General features: G+C 32.6%; 1 protein-coding gene across 1 annotated transcript in view; it reads left to right on the top strand.

Moving 5' to 3' along the window:
• The first annotated feature begins 19,404 nt into the window (after positions 1–19,404).
• Positions 19,405–22,868, top strand: part of LOC128990337 (general transcription factor IIH subunit 1-like) — a 28,721-nt gene continuing 25,257 nt past the window's right edge. Inside the window, exon 1 of the mRNA XM_054412675.1 lies at positions 19,405–19,519. The gene's annotated coding sequence lies outside the window, so the exon portion shown is untranslated. The remainder of the gene's footprint in view (positions 19,520–22,868) is intronic.

Genomic DNA, 22,868 nt, shown 5'->3' with positions numbered 1-22,868 from the left:
CTACAGTATCTCTAAAATAAATTAAAAATTTTCAAAAATTATTTTAAAATCCATTTTTTAGAAAAAATGTTTAAGAAAAAATTTTGTACCGATAAAAGATATTTTAGAACCAAAGCTCTTTCATGAAAAATTTAATCCTATTGAATTCATTTTGCAGCAAAAAAGTAAATGGAATAATTTTTAAATGCACTTAAAGTGTTTCCATTTTAAGCTTTTTAACATACCCTACCCTTGTAGTTAATCAATTTACTACAACTAAATTTTTGGGCTTAGTAGTTGATGAAAATCTTTCATGGAACTCCCATGTTGACCATGTTGTCAGCAAAATCACATCTGGAATTTATGCAATTTATAGAATGTCTAAATTTTGTTCAGCAGATATTTTGAAAAAGATTCATTTTGCTTTCATTGAATCCGCAATATCATTTGGCATAAGTGTTTATGGTGGAACATCAAAGAAAAATTTGGACAGAATTTTAATTTTGCAGAAAAGAGCAATAAGACTAATGTTGAATTTAAACTGGGATGTTTCCGTACGTGATCATTTCTTAGCCATGGGTATAATGACTGTGTACGGCATTTATGTTTTCCATACCGTTCTTTTAACTAAAAATCTTTTGTCTGAAAGTATGTTACCTAAACTAAGGGATAATCACGAATATGGCACCCGGTATAGAAACAAAATTGCTGTTGGTGCCCATAGATTGGAATTTTATAACAAAAACCCGTCATGTGCTGGAAGAAAATTTTTGGAAGGGCTTCCAGAGGGGTTGAGGAAAATTGATGATAGTAAAAAATTTAAATCCCAGCTTAAAATATACTTAACACAAAAAGTACTGTATAATTTTGATGAACTGTACAGCTGATATTATGTTGTAAGTTTAAGTAGTTTTACGAATTTTGACGCCATTCAATGTACATACTTGTATGATTTATGAATAAAGTCATTTTCAATTCAATTCAATTCAATACTTGAAAAGCTTCCAGCTGTTGACGGCTGAAGTTGTGTGGTCTGTTCCACTCGCGGCTGTAGCATGGCCGACAGAGGTATTGGTGTCCACTGAAGTAGTAGTCTCCTCGTGGCTTTAGCTCACAGATACTACATACGTCAGGGTTGTCGGGGGTGCACTTCCACAGTACGTGGGGCTTTAGACGAGTGCGACCTCCGAACGAGTGATCAAACTGCATCTCCCTCACTCTCTCCGCTCTGGCTATGTCGTAGTAGAATCTGGAACATGAGAATGGAAGCAAAAAGGCGAATTTGATCGTGTTCATTCAGTAGTATAGCAGATTGGACATATAGAATTAGGTCTCTCTTTATTTTACGTAAACGTTAGGAGGCGGTAAATATTAAATAACTTTTGGAAAAGGAAGAGTGCATTATGGCAATGAGATATAAAGTATGATATATTTAAGAGCCAATACTTCATCTTCTGAATTGGTTTTGTCCCTGTTGTAATGTCCATATAATTTTCAAAGAGAGCATAGGTAAAAGTGATAACATTGGTTTGTTTTTATCTCAGAGAAATATTACAAAATATAAAGATTGTTGTGAGATGTGTTCATGCATTATAAGCTGTTTTGGTTTTTTTTTATAAAAAAATACTGCAAAGAATCACTGATTTTATATGCATAGATTTTATCCAGGAAATATTATATTTCATCACTAGGGCATAGAGTGATTAGTGATTCTTTTCAAAAAGACATCGAGGAAAATTAGCATAGGCTGAAAAGACACTTTGGCTCGTATGCAAAAAAGAAAAAATTTTATTTTCTGTTATATTGAACCATTATTTGGGAAACAAAAATACTTTCCAATTAAAGATAAACTCGCAAAATTTCTTCCATCTTGTGAAAAAGTAGTTGTTTCTTAACCCTTTATATTTGTAATTTTCCAAAAAATTCTAGAGTTATTTACTTATTACGTCCAAAAATTGCTAGGCTTGCCGGGTGTGAAGTCTACTGTGCGAGAAAAAAAATCTGTAAAAATAAAATTGTTTATCTCAAAAGTGCTAAGGAACTTATAGAATAGTAGTATCGATCGATAGTATATATCGAAAGAAACCATCGCTGTTTTGAAACAACAACCGAGTCATCCGATATGCCCATTTAAACTCACAGGATTGTCTTTCCGCTTTCCGGCACGATATATCGTCGCTTAGCACTATTCTGAAAAAATGTGAACAACGATATATCGTTCCATAGTACCTTTCGGATAAAAGACTCACAATGATGTATCGTTGCATAGCACTAAAAGGGTTAAGGTAGGGTTTGAATCAATGACTATTGTGATTTGTGTGTCCATTATAGGTACTTCTCCTATATCATTCAAACTCTCTATATTTCAAACTTCCCATGATTCAAAATATAGTCTTTCCTCTGAAATTTTAATTAGCGAGGTTCTACTATAAGGTGAGAATGAGTAGATAGTCAGTGTTTGAAATAAAATAACTCAGATACATAAAAGTATTCACACATATCTTTACTACATAGGATGGATTGGTGAGTAGATATAGTAAGGTTCTTTTGTTCGACTAAAGTAAATTTTCATTTTTCACCTTCTTAATACTCATTACCATGCGAAATAGTCAATGAAATTGAAAAGTTTATAATGTGTCAACTTACCATTCTCGATTAAACTTTTCTAATTCATTAAAAAGAACATTTTCAATTCATCCATGTGCATTAAACTCTTTTTTTATTTTACAAAATCACAACCATTCTAAACTCTTAAGAAATATCTTTAGGAATCTGGGTCATTTCACATATCAAGCATTGTTGAAGAATGCCACAGAGTACAGTTTCTTATTTCTTCCTCCAGAATGGATAACATTCTGAAAATGTTAAAAATGGGCAGTAGAAATGGCATAAATTTAAACTTAGAATTTCAGCTATGTAATTATTTATTAGAACTTGAAAATAATCAATGGTAATATTTTAATACTAGTGCCAAACAAGAGGTAAATTATATTGTTAGAATTTCAGATCATTAATTGGAAAATACCGATTATATTTTGTTAAGTTCAGAAAAAAAATGTAAATTGGATCCCAAACATTTTAATGCAGAGTTATATTTGGATTGGATAGTAAAATGATGTGCCTCACATTAAAATCAACCCCTAATGAATATAAATACCCTACTCCACCTACCCAGGGGTGTCTTCTCCTAGCCCGGGTGGATCAGTGTCCCGAGGAATGGCTGAACCGAACGGTGGAGCAGGTTTGGGGTATTTTCCAACTCGTATTTTAGGTACGTGCAAGAAACACCTCTTGTGAAACGGAGTCCCTATGAACGGATGAGGTTGAGAATCTCTCCTCTTCTCAGCAAACCTAGGTGCTCTCGACGCTAATCCTCCGTAGCCCACCTTGCTTGTCACCTTTAACATTTGTAAGTAACCAAAAACCTTCAATATAGAGTAAATGTTTTAGAGTGTCTTTTTAGGAATCTTTTTGCCATAGTGGTTTAGGACCACTATCTGGTCATTACGGTTTTTTAAAGTGTGTAAAGAGGCCACCAACCTCTTAAAAAATAAAAAAAATAGGACTGATTAGAAAGTATGCTTCGCATGGTTGCCAAATGTTAATTATAAAATGTTAAGGATATGTTTTGTTTTTATTCCATACATGATGGAGAAAAATCTAATTTTTATATTTAGAAATATTGATACTTTGTTTTAAACTTATTTGAGTTTTGAAAGACAGGAATAATACATTCATTTAATTGGTTTAAGCGACGAGATCAATTGGGATAAAACTTGCTGTAAATATAGTTCCAAGATATACTGATATATTTTTTACTTGAACCAAAGCAGTACTTCTGTCTTTAGACCAGTTCAGCTGTCTATGGTGGTAGTAGAGGTAGACAACAGAGCTATACAAACAGCTTAATACACAAGTATTAGGAGCAAAAAGTACGTCATTGCCACTCTAGCTGAGTGTGGCCATACATTTCTTGAGCAGCTCGTAATTGGTGTAGAAACACTAATTGTGAAATCAGATGGTTTAGGGAGCGGGAATGATCCATTCTCCGCCCTAGAGTGGAAATGAACCTTTTTGCATAATATTTACAGGTGTGGAAATTTGATCATTGCAGTTGCAGGAAAATAAATAAAACAACCAGTTTACCTTATTAAGAGTGTGGTGGAAAGCCGATGTAAGATCCTCAGTCTGATAGCTACCAGGACCGACTCTAGGAGCTTCTCGTACAAACTGACGATCAAACCTGGAGTATCCTCCACTCAGAATCTGTCTCTCCTTCCCTGACAGGAAGCATACTTTTATCTTCTCTTTACTTGCCTCTTTACATTCCAATGGGAAACCTTCTGTGAAAAAGTCAAAATATTTTGTAGCAAGCATCTATATACTTAACATAATAAGGGTTTTCTCTGTTACTTCCCTTTTTTAGCCAATGGGGTGTCATTTTTTCCAGCCCACCTCCAATGGTAATGAAAAAGGTAACCCCCCTTGCATTTAAATTAATTCTAGAGATACAGTGTTGCTGGCCAACTTTCTTTATAACGTGTTGAATATGAATTGTAATCTAACAGCTGACCCTTTCAGTTGAACACAGTTAGATTGTAAACTAGATACTGTACATATAAAACAGTGTATGGCAACGGATTTTGAATAGGTTACATTTTACTTTCAAGTACATTAAGAAAGTATTGTTTTCGTCAAAATTTTCGAGTCTGAGTTTTGAGTGGATATCCGTTTTGGATCCACCTGAACCCAAAAAAGTTGTTTTCAAAGTGATGTCTGCGCGTGTGTCTGTCTGTCTGTCTGTCTGTATGTTAGGATGTGTACAGAGCTACAGAATCCACACATGTAGTCCGATTTTGATTAAATTTGGTATGAAGATTTAATCCATAGTATCTCCAGGCGTTTTCTTAGTTTTCTTGAAATTTTGATTTTTAATGGTGATTTTCCCATAAGATAATGGGAAAACTTTATTTTCTCAAAAATGACCGAAACTATTTTGATAAAAATTTTAGTTTGTTGTAGCCCTTAAATTGTGAACAAAATGGTAGAACTCTGATTCCTTTATAAATTACAGCTCAAAAGTTAAAGTACCCCTAACTTATGTTATCATCCCATAAAAACCCATAAAAAAAAATATTTTCCAACAAAATAAGCGGTTTTGATTTAAATTTGTCTATTATGGTCCTATAATTCTAAACAAAGTTCTGCAAAAACCCATTCCTGTAAAAATTACGGTTCAAAGGTTAATGGAACTTTTGTGATTTTACCTAAATATCATAGTTACTTGAATGCTTACCCATGATAAAGGTTGTTGACAAGCTAATTGGAGAAAGTATGTGACAGATTGCTGATACCGTTTATTTGATAATTGTAATCTGATTAAAGTAGGTAAATCACTCTTCAGTCTCTATACCATTGGTGTAGAGGCTAGATATTTAAAAAGTAAAGAACAGTATTGCACCATATTTCATTACTATTTTTACCTAGGAATTAAGTTTATGAGGCCTACAGTACTAAGATGGGTAGTACTAGATGGGGAGTACCCCCCCCCCTTCAAACTCCTATTGAGAAATATAGAAATAGAAAAAATATGAATATTCAAGCACAACACAATACAATGATATATACATATTTTTTGCAAAACCGTCTAAAAAACTGTAGTACTATATCAAGTAATTCATCATTTATATTGTCATACTTAATAATTTTAAAAATCAATTGTCATAAGTCATTCATAAGTTATTATATTTATTAGTCTTGAGACCTTCCTCAGCCTCAATAAAATAGTTATGCCTCATCGGTATTGCAATTTACTCAATAGATTACAATAGTGAAAAACTATTTTTGAGGAAACGAGTTAAGGCTTCAAAATACTATCTTGCAGAGTGTAAACTTATTAGTAAAAAAGGCATGTATTTTCAAATCCAGATATCTTTTTGATCAAACATATAGGCCTGGTTGTATTATTAATTTAAAATGACAATAACCCCAATTAATATTTAAATCACATCCAATCAATCTGATTCATTTAAATTGTTTCGATCATAAATATATGTGTAATATTTCATGTGCCTTTAGATTAAAAACTGCTAACATATTTTGTTACAAAATTTACAACACTTTATAGTTTTACCTGCGACCTTTTTTTAAAGGAGCCGTTTCAGTTCAGTTAAGAATTGCAAAGTTTCACATAACATCATTGTTTACTTTCATAACAGCACAGTTTTACTCATAACACGGAACACGGGTAAAGGATTGTGAGAGGAGAAGTTAAAACTGTAATGATCTAACATCAGCTGTTCAGGCCAATTTAATTGTTGAGTGGTGCAATTAGTGTTTGGTACAATGTTTAATTGCATCACTTTAAGTGGCAATGAGAGGTTAAAACGAAAACATAATTAACGTATCTTAGAAGTTATGAGTTATAGCTATAGCTTTTTAGTTTAGTTCTATTAATTGAAAAGATTAACTTTTTTTACTATATAGTGTTGTTTACTTACTTTACATAATTGTTTTGTTACAATACAGTAGGCTACAAGTTTGAACCAATGCGGTTCAAGAATTGGGAGAAAAGAAGTAAAATTTTAATACTTTTAAGGTCAACTTATCAGCTGTGTTAACAACCAACAATGCTTGTGGTTAGAACATTGCATCACAATCAGTGACAATGAGAGGTTAACAAAAACTTAACCTCTCTTAGAAGTTATTTAAGTAATGATTTTAGTGATTAAAAAACTGTCGTAGGTAAAGTAGTGTACGCAACTCGCAAGCACGCGTATACGCATATGTATGCACGCGATCGTTACTATAATGACATTTCGGACCTAAATAAAAAAATACGATACAGCTTTCTAGTCGACACTGCTAATTTGTTACAGCCCTTTCACAATGTCGTGACAAATAGTATTTAAATCGAGACCGGCTCAGATCACAAAGAGTACTTTACAAGTTCACTCGTCAATTCGGTTTAATTTGCGATTGTCGCGTGTCTCGATAGCGGTCGCGGTCTTCCGCGAACATTATTGATATCTGTCAAGACATGTCGTGACATGACGGTGATTTGTCTCATACATGAACGTTATAACTGTGAGACAAAGATCTCGCAAGATTGATTGAAATGATCGTTTGGTTGTTGTATAATTAATTGTTATAGACAATCAATCAGCTGTTCGTGATAAATGAAATGTGATTTGTCATCGATCGATATACAGTTGGTTTGTGAAATGTAGGACATTATATAACTTAATTGTGATTTTGTGAAGCGTTACTTATGTAATACACAGTAGAACCCCGGTTAACCGAAATAAAGGGGGAGAGCAGTTTCGGATAATAATTTTTTTGGTTAACCCATCATATGCTAAAAATACCCAATGTATTTATTACCACAGTGAGTATTAAAAATGAATTTAAGACTATGTCTATGTAATTCAGTGTTTTATTTCAGCTACAAAAATGATACAATGGGATTGAAAATACTTTAAAACAAACCAGACAACTGAAGTTATTAAAGCATTTTACGGCCATATATTATTTTATAGAACCATTTCGGTTAACCCGGGTTTTGGTTAACCAGAATTCGGTTAACATGGGTTCTACCAATTTGTGTTATTGTTGAAGGCTACTTTCAGGAACCGGTCTTTCAAACTAACTTATCCTCAAATTTGTGAATAAACTTGTTTAGCTAACTTAATTTCGTGAATGTCTCGACCTGCTTAAAGTTTTAAAATTCCGGAGCTTTTCCTTTAATTCTCTACCACTAGTTTTTAACAGAAGTATGGTAGTGAATTAAACTTTGGATAGGTTGGATTAGTTTAGTATAGAGTTAGAAAACCCTAACCTAACCACATTCCACTAGTGGTAGTGAATAAACGGAAAAGGACCAAAATTCTATATTTAGTTGTGGAAACCCCCATTTATTCCTTGGATATAAATATTTTATGCCTTTCATTGTCGACAGTGTCATCCAAAGAGAAATCTTTCAAAGATCGGATCACGCAGAAGAGTAAAATCATACGCGTTGAATTCAAATACATTTTCATTTTATTTCCATTTAGATTTTTACCAGATATTACACTAAATATTAATTAGGCTTGTTTAACAAAAAATATTACAGTATGTTACAGTATCTATAGTTATTGTTTTTAAAATGTAATATTTTATATAACATTTTGTTCGCTTTTCACTCTTGTCTTTGGCTGATTTGATTTGCAATTCTCTACTTGATGTTTCTGTTACTCTTTAGAGTTTTAATACTGTTATTTCCACTAATGTTATTGTTTGAATTAAAACAGTAGGCCTACTAATTTATCAGGTAAAATATGTATTGCTGTTTTACTGAAATACTTTTAAGGGTACAGCACGTATATTGTATTAGACATATCAAAAAATTTTCTTTATTAAAAGAGTAATAATTTCAAAGAGCTTTTGTTTAAAGTTACAGTACTATGTAAAATCGTCGGACTTAGAATCATTCCAGTGTTTATCTTTACTGAATAAATTCTGAAATGTTTTACATTACAAATAGGGTGGCATTTAGATTTTTTTTATATAAATTTTGTTTATATAAATTTGTAATACAATACAAATTCCGTTTTTAGGCCTAGTCTTTTTATCTGTCTATTATATCTTTTTTGTTAAACAGAACATTTGGTGTATAAAGAAATACCCCCGCCGCAGCAAACCTGCAGACTAAGCGAATTTCCATTTGCCTGATTGGATTTACACTAAAATGTCTCCTTAAAAATATCACATTTATTCCCTATTTAAATAGAATCAGTTTAACACATACTTAGGTTTGCTGCAACAGGGAGGGTAAAAGTGTTTTTTTATGTAAAATGTTAATAGTTAGAATGAAATAAAAACATTTTCCAAATTTGGGCAAAATATGTTAATAAACAAGCAAACTACAACAGTTTACTTATTCTCCATAAGAATAACATGAGAATTTTAAATTTACAATTTTTTGGAGTTTTCTCCGTAACCATTAGGCGCATTATAACGCTTCAATATACTAAATTATTTGTTTTTTTAAGCTCTACAAAATTGTTTGGAAAGAAATTGCAAAATTTTATGTTTTTTGGGTCAAAAATGGGAAAAACCCATAAAAGCCCCCATAAACCCCCGTTCCCATGGTCCGATCATGCTGGTTCGCGAACTCGTTCGAATAAACGTAGATTTACACGTTTGTACCAAATTTCATCAAAATCGGATCATTTTTGCTCGAGTTATCGCGCTAACGGACACATATATATATATATATATATATATATATATATATATATATATATATATATGAATTTGAACGGATGGTGTTTTTGGCCTCTAGGGACCTCAAAACGAAAAAAAAAATCGGTCCCGGGTCCAGGTCTTACCATGAGTACTACGGTAATAGCTTATTCCCTATATGGGAAATTCGCTAAAAGTAGGCCAGTTTTTAACTCCAAGAGAAACGTATTTTGAATGAAACTCATAGAGTCTGCTAATGTTGATTTTCCTGTGATAGGTTATTTGTTGGATACATAAAATATGCTAGTTCCTTTGATTTTGGCCTGGAAAACATTTAGGTTATAACAAACAAGTTTTTTTCTGCCTGTGACTTAATAGTTGAACCTTGTTAATTGTTAATTCCACAACTGAAAAGTGGACACAGCAAATCATTTCTACTAAATGGTATCCACTGTCATAGGGTAAACCACAGCATAGAGTATGCTTTTGTATACCTACTACAGTGATAGATTAAAGCGAAGCCTAATATCGACGTTCCCGAAAATGATTGACTCCCTTCCATTTATTACGCTGACGTTCAACAAAGAAGGTTATATGCGATTTTTAACAATAACAACGGTTATTGGCCAATGGTTGTTGCCATAGAAGTAGTTCAACAACATAGACCAATATTCTAAACCTCAAGACATAATGTTTTTCCCAAGCATAAGCTTGATGTATGTTACCCCTCGCAAAAATAATGAGTGCCTTTATCCAATGGATTTAAAATATAATTTTGGAAACAATTCCATACATAAAAAGGCTGAATGCAATTAAAATAACATTATTTTCGTAGCTACCGCCATATATTATAGAAGTATTATAGAAGAACAGTTCTAATAAGTCCAAAACTCAATCTCATTTTGTCGCATACGAATTTAAAACAATTGAATACGTACGAAGCGGTAAGACCAGACCCGAGACAGTATTACTTTTTCATTTCGATGGGCACAAAAACACTATCCGGTAAAATTGGCTTGTATGTGTGTTTGTGCGTGTGTGTTAGTGTATTCGGGTGAAATTGTGCCGTAGAAACAGGGTGTTACGGGATTTTAATATAGTTTTTTATGTTTTTTTTTTATTCTTAAAACGTTAAAAAGCACAATCTTCATTACAACTATCAATTGACAATACAATAACTTTTGCATGAAAGAGTTTCTGTACAATTCAAGGCGGAGAAAATTTAAAAAAAAATGTACATTAAAATCCCTACCTATGTAATTCTCACAAAAGAGAATTCAACTATTGTAGTTTGCTTGTTAATAGCATTTTGTTCACATTTGGCAAATTTATTTATTTCATACCATGCTATCACTTTTGTTTGTTTTTACATTAAATACACTATTTTATTCCTGTCAGCAAACCAAGGTACTCGTTATAAACCTAATGTTATTTAAATAGGGAATAAATGAAAATATTTGAGTAAAAATACAATCAGACAAATATAAATACGTTTTGTTTTCAGATTTGTTTTGGCTGTGGTATTATTTAACGCCTTTAGTACCTACTATAAATACTTATAAGTTAATAACCGCCGAACGAACGTTCAAGGGTATATTATACAGGGTGTGGTGTTGTTTGTGTTCAGAGTGTGTTGCGATGTACAGGGGGTAAGTGATTCGTTGGGTTAAAATAAAAAGAGATATCACTATGTAAATTATGCCCCCACCTTTTTGAACATCCTGTATATTATTTTGATCGTTTATTTTTTACGTATAGACTTCTTGTAGATCTCATATTTCATTAACCGGTTCTAGTACATCAATTATGACGCATTGCTGTAATATTTACTACAAAACTCTAATTATATTTAGTGGTGCCCATATAAAATATTTCTAATAAACATCTAATCGTTATAAATAAATACGTTTACATCGATATAACGGAATAAGTTATCTAATCGTTACTCGTTGTAATCAAGTATACTTTAAAATTATCTCTATTTATCGTTTGAACGAATAAACAATTTTAAACGTTTTACCAACTTGATGATGAAACTAATAAATCATTGCTTAAAATATCTGATATTTTGTGCATTAAAAATTTTTATATGAAGGTAGAAAAATTAAAATCTAAAATTAAGCCACGCATCAGTCATTTAACGACTTTAGAATTTGCTCGAGCTGTGAGGCAATTTAATCAAACATCAGTTAATTAAAAAGTTAATTGACTCATTGATTAGAAACACGTAGAAAAGGTTTCAATCGAGGTAAATCCAAGGTTTAAGATTGAAATTTCTTCATTATCTGACATATAACTTGTTTTTATCAAAATAACGTTTTATAAAAACTATTCTACCATCCCTACGTCTTTTCTATTTTTACAAATATGTTCAATAAATCTAAACAAATTTAAACACCACTTTATACTTGCATAATCCTAAAAAATTAGAGAAAATACGTTTCAATAAGCAGCGTTAAGATAAGTTTTTTAAGCTATATTGATCTTTACTTTTATTATCTCTTGCTTACCTTCCTTAGACTTGGAGGTAGAAGGTTGTTCGCCAGTTTGGGCACTATGTACAGGAGACAGATGCAAATCTTTAGCTAGATCTGGAGTCATGATTCATTGGTATCTTCATAGTAGATTTACTCAATATAAACCAGTGAACAACAGCAAACCGATCCAAAATACTACACATCAAAAAAAAAATAAATCTGTTGCAAATATTATACATATAAAATGTTAAGTAATTACTTTTATAAAGTTGCAAAAATCAAAATATCGAATCTAATGTATTTTGACTAGCTAAAAACTGTAATGACTCAAAAACCATTGTTTGTAAAAATATAGAAATTAGTTAAATTCCAAACTGAATCTTGTTTATATTTTAATATTTATCCATGTTAATCTTATGAACATAATGTAAAATGTATTTGCTAAGATTCCCACAAACCTGTGTTAATATTAATTACAAAATATTGTCTCAACGTATATTATAATTTTAAATCAAAATTTATTCATTGGCTTATCAAAAATGTTATTCCAAAACCATTTCTACAATTATAATACAATACATCTGGGTTCAAGATTATTAATAACATTCAACACATGTTTTAAGTATGTGAACCCCATAAAATGATGAAGAGGCGACAACAATGAATAGTGTGGAAAAGGTTTCCAAGAAGAACAGATCAACTAACAGTAATAAGTGTGTTTTATCTATGGTAATAATTATTAATTAAAATTAATTGTGATAGCTAAATTGTGAAATTGAAATTATATTCTAAAATGAAGTGTTAAATCGAACACCAAATTGAAGAAAGAAGAATAATTATACAGTCCTGAAGACAAATTACTTAAAATAGAAGATTGGTGAGAACTCTCTAATTGTTAACTTGAGACTAAATACTCCATCAGCATCCATTTTGGACTAGACCTACGAATTTCAAAAGCCAACCAAAGGAAATAAAATTTAATCAAAACCGAAATTTCACTTAATTAATTATTGTTTCCAAATAAATATTTAATTCACAATTTATTGAATTTTATATTAGGCCTAAAGGAAATCTTTTAATTCAACTGTCTAGACACGAATCCCCACCCCTGAGAAATTTTGTAACCTTAGTTTTAATAACTTTTAATGTCCCAATAAACATTCTATTTTTAAAACATTTGTCCCTCGTCATTTCTAACATCATTTAGTTAAGATTAGAATAATTATAAAAATAAAAAAAATTAAGGTTTAATTAAAAATATTGGAATTAGAGAAAAGTCATTCTAGACTATTTCATCGGTTTCATCAAACATCTTAACATAAAACAATTCAACTAAGCTATAACAATATATTAAATACTGTAACCATTTTACATACAAATATTATTTTAATTAATTACGGTTAGCAAATGATTGACGCACAACCAGCCACAATTGGGGTGAAGACTGACGGACACGCTAGCAACTGCCGATACCGATAATCAAATCATACTGGCAGCGGACCGACCCATCGCGTGCTTTAGTTCGCTTTTTTGTCGTTATTTCCGTTTCCGCCGAACATAACCTACACGGTAATAGCCTCCAATGGCAATATTATTCCGTCGTCCCATCCGTCATTCGTTCCGTTACAGCCTATCGTCAGTTACTTTTGACGGGTTATAAATTCTACTTTTCGTGACTCCGACTTCTTCCGTTGTTCTGTTTGGGAAAACTGCTTAATCAAACATGATTTTCTTGATATTGTCTCTTGTTTTGGTTTTAAAACCACCCAGTTGATAAAGCAATTTTAATACAATGAACGCGGACACAGAAATAGTTGTGAGTCCTACTTATATTATATTATATAGGTATTATATTTATCTGTGGGTTGTTAATAGGCTGCATCAAGTAGCCTAATTTCGTCAAATACTATGGCGGGGTTCGTTATCAATTCATTTAAGGGGTGGTTCCACTGACTGCGGAAATAACGTTGCGGAAATTCAATCCTGTCCAAACTAGCGACGAGTATGGAACACAAATATAATACCATAAAATAATATTAGGTAATATTCAGACTTAATTATTTTTAATTGTGCTTACTTTTATTGTAAACTGGTGTTAGACCTAGTTCTTAAAAATCACCTTATTAATTTTTTATGAGGATGGTGATAGTAAACATAAATAAAATAACAATTTGGACTTAAATTATAGTTTTATTGATACACGAATAAAAATACAATTCCCAAAAAAGAATAAGGTTATTGAAATAATGTTAGGAAACTAAATTAATCGGTCACAATAATTAATTTATGGCTCTTCTCCGCTGGCGGAATCCGCACTGCCACTGCTCTCAGACCAGTATGATTTGTCCGCCATGCGGAACCGAAAATTCGGGATGCGGAAACGCACGTCAGTGGAACCGCACACAAGGGAACTCCATTAAACCAGAGTCGTTGTAATTCCGCAGCGGAAAAATCGCACCGCACGGCGGAGATTCCGCATCCTGTGGAACCATAGCTTTATTCATACAAACGGCAACCACCAATTTACAACAAACTTGCTTAACATAGTAAATATATGTAATACAAAAAGACTAACGTACGAATCAACAATAATGACATTTGAAATACAATAACAGTGATAATGTCTACAGTTTGATACAATCGAACAAAATTTGAACATCAACAATAATGAGAACAAGACATTGATTAAATTATATCTAGAATTCTATGTCGGAAAGATGATAATTGAGAATTTACAGCAACAATGACGTGAATAATAACTCAAACATTGACATGCCAGAATTGGGAGATATAACTTTTGCAAGAATTTTAAATAAACTAGCTGGACAGACAGACGTCGTCCTGTCCTAATGTGGTTTTATTTCAAATGCTCGTTCATTTTCAAGAAGAGCTCGTTCGCATGGCTCAATCACGTCCTGGTTGAAGTTCGTTCGCTACGCTCATTTACCTTTAAGTTGGAACTCGTTCGCTGCGTTCACTTGCCTTCAGGTTAGCTCGTTTGCTACGCTATCTCGCCTCCAGGTTGAAGTTCGTTCGCTACGCTCACTCACCTTATGGCTGCAAATTAGCTGTTATCATAAATTTCAAAAGATAATAGTGCTGCACCCTGTTGGTAAACCTATTAACTTTTTAATGCTATTGAGCATCACAGAATCAAATTGTTTAGTTGAACCAGCTGTTATGATTCTTTAATTCCATTTAAATATGAGTTCTCAAATAGTACAGTAAAAATATGTTTTGGCCCCAAAAAAATTGGCACAACCGGGGAATTTGGTACAGATGTTGGGTGTACCTTCCTTTTGAACATACTAAAAGCATAGATAAAACATACTCCTTTAGTAGATTTCTCATCCTAATGGAACAGCTGAAGACAATTTTATTTGTTAGTTCTGTACGGTTTATGTTAGAGGTCGTGTTTTGTTTACAATTTGTTTCCCGTTAATACAGTCATTTAAAACCTCATTTAACCAAATAATACGATCTAATCATAAACAATAGATTGTCCCCTAGTTATTTAACCAAACAGTAAAGCACAAATCAAGAAATTAACCCTAAAATAATAGAAACAAAATTTCGTCGACACTAGCGCCCAGTGTGGCGTACATGAACTAGACATGAAAAACGAGCTTCAAAATTTACAATGGGATGAGAAGTCTAGTTGGTTAGTCTATGCTAAAAGTCCCCTAAAATTGAAGCTGTGCTACGGCCGCCATATTGGAAAATGGCGGCATATTTCTGTATTCTTCGCTGTAGTTACTTTATTATTAGAGATACAGGAAAAAGCTAAATGTACAAAATGTAGGTCATGTAAAAATACACATTTTTTTATTTACCATCTTTCTCTAAACCCAACGGTTTTTGAGTTATTTGTTATTAAGTATATTTAGTTTTTTCTATTTATAAAAAAATAGGTGAAACACATGGAGATTGACCGTTACTTTCAAGGATTATGATAATTTATCCTATTTACTTAAATAGTGTGATACTATAAAATCTAAAAATTTAAGCTTATTTTATGAGTAAAACAACTCCGCCACAGCAAACATGCAGACTCAGCAAATTTCCATTTGATTGGATGTTTTATTAAAAAGATGGCGATTATTCGTCACGATTAGAATATTAACCAAATGGGTTTTCAAAAGGAGATGCAGCCTGTTATTTAAGAAATATTTATTCGTACCAAGCACCAAAAATATTGTATGCAGTAAGGTAATCTACCATATTTTGTAAAGTATGCAATAGTCATATTAATATTTTATCTTCATTTTTTACCCTTTTAATAGTTAACATTTTAGTATTTTGATGGCACCACCACACTAACTAACTATACTTGACATCCCATTGTAAATTTGGAAGGGTGTTTTTTGTGTCTAGTTCATGTTGGTGACTATTTAAGTATGGTATAGTATAGTTAGTTTTATTTATAAAAAATCGGTGAAACCCATCGCAATCGACGGTTACTTTCAAGGTTTACGACAATTATTCATCCCACTTAGTTGATAATGATAGTGGTAGTGCCATCAAAATATTAAAAAATGTTAATTTATTAAATGGGTAAAAATGAGTATAAAATATTAATATGACTATTGCGTAGTTTACAAAATATGGTTGATTTCCTCACTGCATACAATATTTCCGATACTTGGTACGAGTTAATATTTATTACAGTACTTAAATTACTTGCTTCATCTCCTTTTGAAAACCCCTTCAATTAGTATTCGAATCATGACGAATAATCGCCATATTTTTAGTAAACACAACCAAATTTTTTATATTTAAATTTGTAAATTGTAAATCTTAAGCTACCATGCTATTGTTATGAATTAGGTAACTGTTGCAGTTTGTTTAGTTGTTTATAGATTTATTATGATCACACTTGGAAAATTAATTATTTTATACTAAGTTATTGATATTTTACTAAAAAAACACACTATAATAACCTACCTGTAGCAGCAAACCTAGGTACCTGTTGAATCTAATTTTATTTAAATACAATTAATAAAACATCCAAACAAATGGAAATTTGCTGAGTCTGCAGGTTTGCTGTGGCAGAGTTGTTTTACTCATAAAATAAGCTTAAATTTTAAGATTTTATAGTATCACACTATTTAACTAAATGGGATAAATTATCATAATCCTTGAAAGTAACGGTCAATTTCCATGTGTTTCACCTATTTTTGATGAATAGAAAAAACTAAATATACTTAATAACAAATAACTCAAAAACCGTTGGGTTTAGAGAAAGATGGTAAATACAAAAAATGTGTATTTTTAGATGACCTACATTTTGTATATTTACCTTTTTCCTGTATCTCTAATAATTAAGTCACTATAGCGAAAAATACAGAAATATGACGCCATTTTCCAATATGGCAGCCGTAGCACAGCTTCAATTTTAGGGGACTTTTAGTATGTTCAAAAGGAAGGTACACCCAACATCTGTACCAAATTCCCCGGTTGTGCTAATTTTTTTTAGGTTTATGGAATTTTTCTCTTATTTTTACTGCACTAATAAGGTTAACATGGGAATCTCCAGAGCTACTGGGGCAGAGCCCTTTTGACGGATCTGCACCAAACTTCCATCCTTGAATAATGCTTAATAATGCTTGAAAGTTTCATTACAATCTGTCAAGCGTTTTCGGAGTCCATAAAGGACAAACAAACATACATTGGATTTTATATATATAGATAACAAACACAGAATGCACACGATATATCAATTATCAATTATTTAAGATGGGGACGCCACATGAATGTGATTGGAGACCGAGGAGTGGGGAAAAGCACATGAAGGACACTAACACTTAAACACTCGTTACATGGGGCACCAAAGTGAGGACAGTATAGACTTTAGGCGACTAATGTTATGAAAGGAGTAGTAGAGGAGTGAAACCAAATTGCCAAGCGTGTGTCTGGGAATGACACTGTTACCAAGACCTTTCTTTAGACACCTCTACCAAGCTTCTAAGCCCAACCCAGCTGTTCTCTCAAATTAGTGGAGACAAATTTTCCAATTAAATAAATAGATTTCTCCATGTTACACTTATAGTAAGAAAACCAACTTTGATCGAAGACCCTGCCCAAACTAATAAGAATTAAAAAATATAAAAACCACTTTGCAAAACTACAGATCAGGGACACTTTAATCATCAAAATCGGGCTAAACATGAGGGAGGAGTTCTGTTCACAAAAATCGGCTTAGCGTATTATATAGATAGATGGATGGATATATAAATATAGATAGATTTCATATTAACTTAATCAGGTTATAAGTTATGAATTTAATTTGAAAAAAATTACATTTAAAACTATAAACTCCATTCAATAACACTCTTTTTTAATAAAAATGTTCGACCAAACAAAAAAAACAGCGTATCCGATGTCCAAATGAGTCCAAATTCTGAAACCACTAACCAGAACCACCACTAAAATTGAAAGGAATGGCACCGGGAAAGTGTGGTGAACGTCATGCAATTAATTGTTCCTCTGAAAACGAATGAGTATGACGTCAAGGAGCGTCCCGTGAGCCTTGCAAGAACTGGACCCGTAAGTATGAGCATGTATGAGCATCTAACTTAACTTTAACTTGTAACTTCCTCACTAGTCGCGCTAGTGGCTTCACAAACCATAGAGGAACCTTGAAGGTATACGATTATTATACACTACAGTACTATATAAATAAAATTCATCTACGAACGATTATAATGTTAAACACGTACTATTTCAACATTTATTCTCTACGGTATTTTGATTGAAATAATAAAAGCCAGGATATTGTTTGTTTTGATTGCTAACTAAGTGGGAGGTTTAGGATCATAAGTAGTTGGTCAAAATGGCCATAGTCAGCCATACATTAAGCATTATGGTACCAATAAAAATATATGATTTTCCTCATTAATGATTAAAATAGCCTAACCAATATTTTTATTGGTGAGAACGAATTCCACTAGTTCGTACGGATAGTTTGTTTAGTTGAATAAGGTAAAGTAGTTTACCTAATATTACCTAATATATTTATTTCTAACTATAATTACATACTACCAAAAATTAATTATAAATAAATGTGTGTGTTAATTAGTTATAAATAAATTTTTTTCCTAATATATATGTACCTAATATTTTTTTTATAATTTTGTATTTCGCTTCGTAAAATTTTTATTTAAAATGTTGTCTTAATAATAGACAAAAAGTGCCAGTTTTGTCTATTTGATACAGTATGTATTTACAATGATTGCGTTTTGGTACTTGGGCCTATCTTAAAATTTACTATTAAAAAAATTGACAAAGAACATGACAGAATGCAGTGTGTTGGTTTATTTTATACACACAATATATTTTTCAGTCTCAATTACCACTAATAAAAATGTTTAGCTTCAAGCAATAATTTAGCAGACTTTTCTTTCAGATTGATTTCCAAGAGAAAGAAAGAAATAAAACATTCTCTTTGCAATCTTCACACAGTGTTGCCAATTCTTTGAAACTCCTCTGTTAGTTTACGATTATTTTCGAATTTTGAAGAACCGTAGATAGATCATGCCTATATACGTGTTTAAACAAATGAAATAACATTTTTAACTCAATTCTATTTCGTAGAAATGTTTTCCTGAAATAACAATCAATGTAAAATATTATTGAATGAGGTGTTGCAACACTGCACAGGGGGAAGTGGAATCAACTCAGATCGCCACCTTTGGGTTGCTGCTTCTTCGTATTTCAGTGAGAGCCGCTGTGTAGCAGAGTAGCAGAGATGTTCGGTTGTATTTTGTGTGTCACACATGGCTCCGGCTGTGATCAGACGGCCGCTCGTTTGCTCTTCCGAATAATTGATATTTTACAAGGTAAGGACATTCTTTAAAAGTTTAAAGCAGTACTATTGTAGTTTCACCACTACTTCTAACGTTTTCTGGTATTAGATAATGATAAATACACTTTATTTGGGAATAAATCTAAATTCACAAGTCAACTTCATTTTCGCACGTAGTCCCCAATGTAGATGTAATGGCTGCACGAAAACGAGACACTCAGAAATGAGATTGACCGCTAAATAGGCTAAAATAATTAAATTGATTTAACTTAATGTTGTTAATTATTGACCAAGTTAGAGTTGTTGTAGTGTTAGGTTTTTTAACATAATGTTTTCTAACTTTCATTCTGTCTGTCTAACTGATCTTGTCTGTGGTTGATGAAATGTCTTGTAAGTTAATTATTAATAATAAAAAATACCCCCGTCGCAGCAAACCTGCCGACTAAGCGAATTTCCATTTGTCGGAATTGATTTTCAATTAAATCTATTTAAATAACATTAGGTTTAACGAGTACCTAGGTTTGCTGCTACAAAGAAACTGTTAAAGTGGGGTTTTTTAGTAAACTATTAATAGCTTAGTAACTTATACAATAAATAAATTTGCCAAGTTTTATCAAAATATATCCATAAACAAGCAAACGACTACATTTTACAAATTTCCCCATAACAATAACATGGGAATTTTAAATTTACATTTTTTTTTATTTTCTCCGTTACCAATAAACGTATAAAAACACATTGATATACTAAATTATTTGTTTTTTTTAAGCTCTTTAAAAAGGTCAAGAGAGAAATTGAGAAATTTTGTGTTTTGAGGGTCAAAATGAGAAAACCCATTTTTTACCCAATAAAACCCCCCGTAAAACCCCGTTCCCATGGCCCGACCATGCTGGTTCGCGAACTCATTCAAGTTTATCCCGCCCTACACCCTTAAACCTAATTTCATCAAAATCGGACTAAAATTACTCAAGTTATCACGTTCACGGACGTAACTTATATATATATAAATCTATATACCGGTATATATAAATCTATATATATATAAATATAAATATATCTATATATTTATAGGCCTACATATATAAAAATTTGAACGAATGGTATTTTTGGCCTCTGGGGACATCAAAATGAAAAAGTAATCGGTCCCAGGCCTAGGTTTTACCGTGCCACCTACGGTAATAGCTACTTCCCTATAGGGAAATTCACTAATATAACTAGGAACAAAGATTTTGCTCATGGAATAGTTCCCTACCAAATCAATAACAATTTGATACTATATTTGATTTTTGCAGACAATTAATAACTTATGCTAGTTATTAATCTGTATAGTTTAAAACCTAAGTTTAGGGCCTAAAATAGCCTAACGTTACTGGGAATGCCCAGTCTGGACCAATTTATTTGGAAGTTATTGTGCCTTGTCTTATTTTTATTAATTATAAGGTTAATGTTTTCGCAGGCTGTTGTTGGTATTTTTAAATCCATTGTTAATTTATCAGACTAAGGTTGTTTGCTTGGTGGTCCGAGTGAACAACATTAACATAACTTAAGTTAGTGTCATCCGCAAAATGTTTGCACCAATATAAGTTAAGTCAGATCCCCGGGAAATTCCTCTTGATGTCCTACGTAGGAACCATGATGATCTAGTGGTAAAGTGGTGTTTTGATACTGGCTTTCGATTTCTACCTTTTGAAGTTATCAGAATAGCCTAATAACTATCGATCCACTCTAAGTAGAGTAGTCACATGGTCCATAGATATGGGGGGGGGGGGGTGGCACAACCAGGACACCGTACTAAGTTACTGGGGTATGTTATAACCATATAACTTTTGGTAAGATGCCTAAATAAGTTTAGCTTTTGAGTAGAGTAACTTAATGGAAAGTAAGGCATAGAGGAAAATGTATTTTTATGGATTTTAAGTTACTGTTGGTAAGTTAGGCTTAAGCTACACAAATTAACTTAGGCTAACTAGCCTATTTTTATGTAGGCCTATTTTAGGCACTTAACTTATCCCCCATACCTAACCTGCACCTCGCATGACGCCAAGGCTTTATCTTGGATAGATTAACACGCTCAGTGCGAGGGGCGGGAATTCTCGTCCCACTGTACCGGCACCACTGGTGTGGGGCGGAAAATGTCGTCCTTCACCAATGCCAACAACTTTGCTTCAATGGCAGCTCAGCCGTTGCCGGGGAACGTTGTAATTATTACTAGCCTGTAGCTTAGAATGCGAGCTTTATTTTGGTGTAGGTTGGTACTAAACATTCCCGTAAAATCCCGTCTAGCAATGCTTTCGTCCAGTTTTCAGGGATTTTCTCTATTCAAGCCATATTACAAGGACTCTGGTTATTGATTCAGGCAGTGCTGCTACCTTTGTGTGTTTCAGTGAACTTCGTCCACTTTTGGGGTACCTAACGCAGAACAATCACCACTGCTCTTTTGTGATTCGTCTTACTGAGATATTTCAATGCCAATAGCGATCGTTGATTCAGTTAGCGTGCCGGGACTCCGCCCGGGCCTCGCCGCAGTTTAGGATTACCTGTACCTATAAAGGTTTTTAGCAGTGAACGTGTTAATTATATTGAGTAATTTAAGACAATGTTGAATAATTTGTATTTGAGGATATCCTAGTCAAGGGGGTTGTTGAATAAAGCAGGTCTAGGAAAATTCCAGAGCCATTTCTTTCTAAATGAACCTCTAATTTGTTGAGTGGAGCAAGCGAAGCTATACGTTGACTCTTATGCATTTTATAATACGCAAACTCCTAGACGGCTGAAGCAATCATTTTCAAATTTCGCATGATGGTTAAGACAATATTGGTAAGTGCTAATATCTATATTACGTTCCAAAATTCTCTAAGGAATCCGCCCCACAGGCCCTCAAAATTACAATGTTTAGGCCTACAGTTTTTGACACGAAAGCAGAGGCATAAGATCAGCTGTTGACTTAAAGGAGTTATTGTAACTGTTATCACGGATATATTTTAATTTAACAGAAACGGCTAGGATATAAACATAAACAAATGACGCACTAGCTTGAACCACTAATAACATTAATATCTAGGCCTAATATGGCTTGAAAGTTTTTTGACCTTTTAATTTAGAACTAATGATACAAACATGTTTGTTTTCTGGATATTCAATATCCAGCACCTCGTTATTTTTAGGACGTTGTTTTTTTAGGATCAATACAGTTTCTGTCCTAATATTTGTGCTGTTAGTAAGTTAATATTGTTTTTGTATCAATTTAGTTAGTGATTATTTCTTGGAATCAGTTTGAACACGGTTATTAACTCGCAGAAGTTTATTATTACGTGTACGGTACCGGTACCTATTCTTATCAGTGTTCCATTAGTTTTACCTTGTGAACTAGGCCTAAACATTGT

The sequence above is a fragment of the Macrosteles quadrilineatus genome, unplaced genomic scaffold, assembly GCF_028750875.1.
Source record: "Macrosteles quadrilineatus isolate MER2022 unplaced genomic scaffold, UCM_ALF_1.0 Scaffold_3__2_contigs__length_128488019, whole genome shotgun sequence".
NCBI lineage: Eukaryota > Metazoa > Arthropoda > Insecta > Hemiptera > Cicadellidae > Macrosteles > Macrosteles quadrilineatus.
Note: the sequence above shows the minus strand (reverse complement) of the source record. Positions and strands in the feature narration are given on the sequence as shown.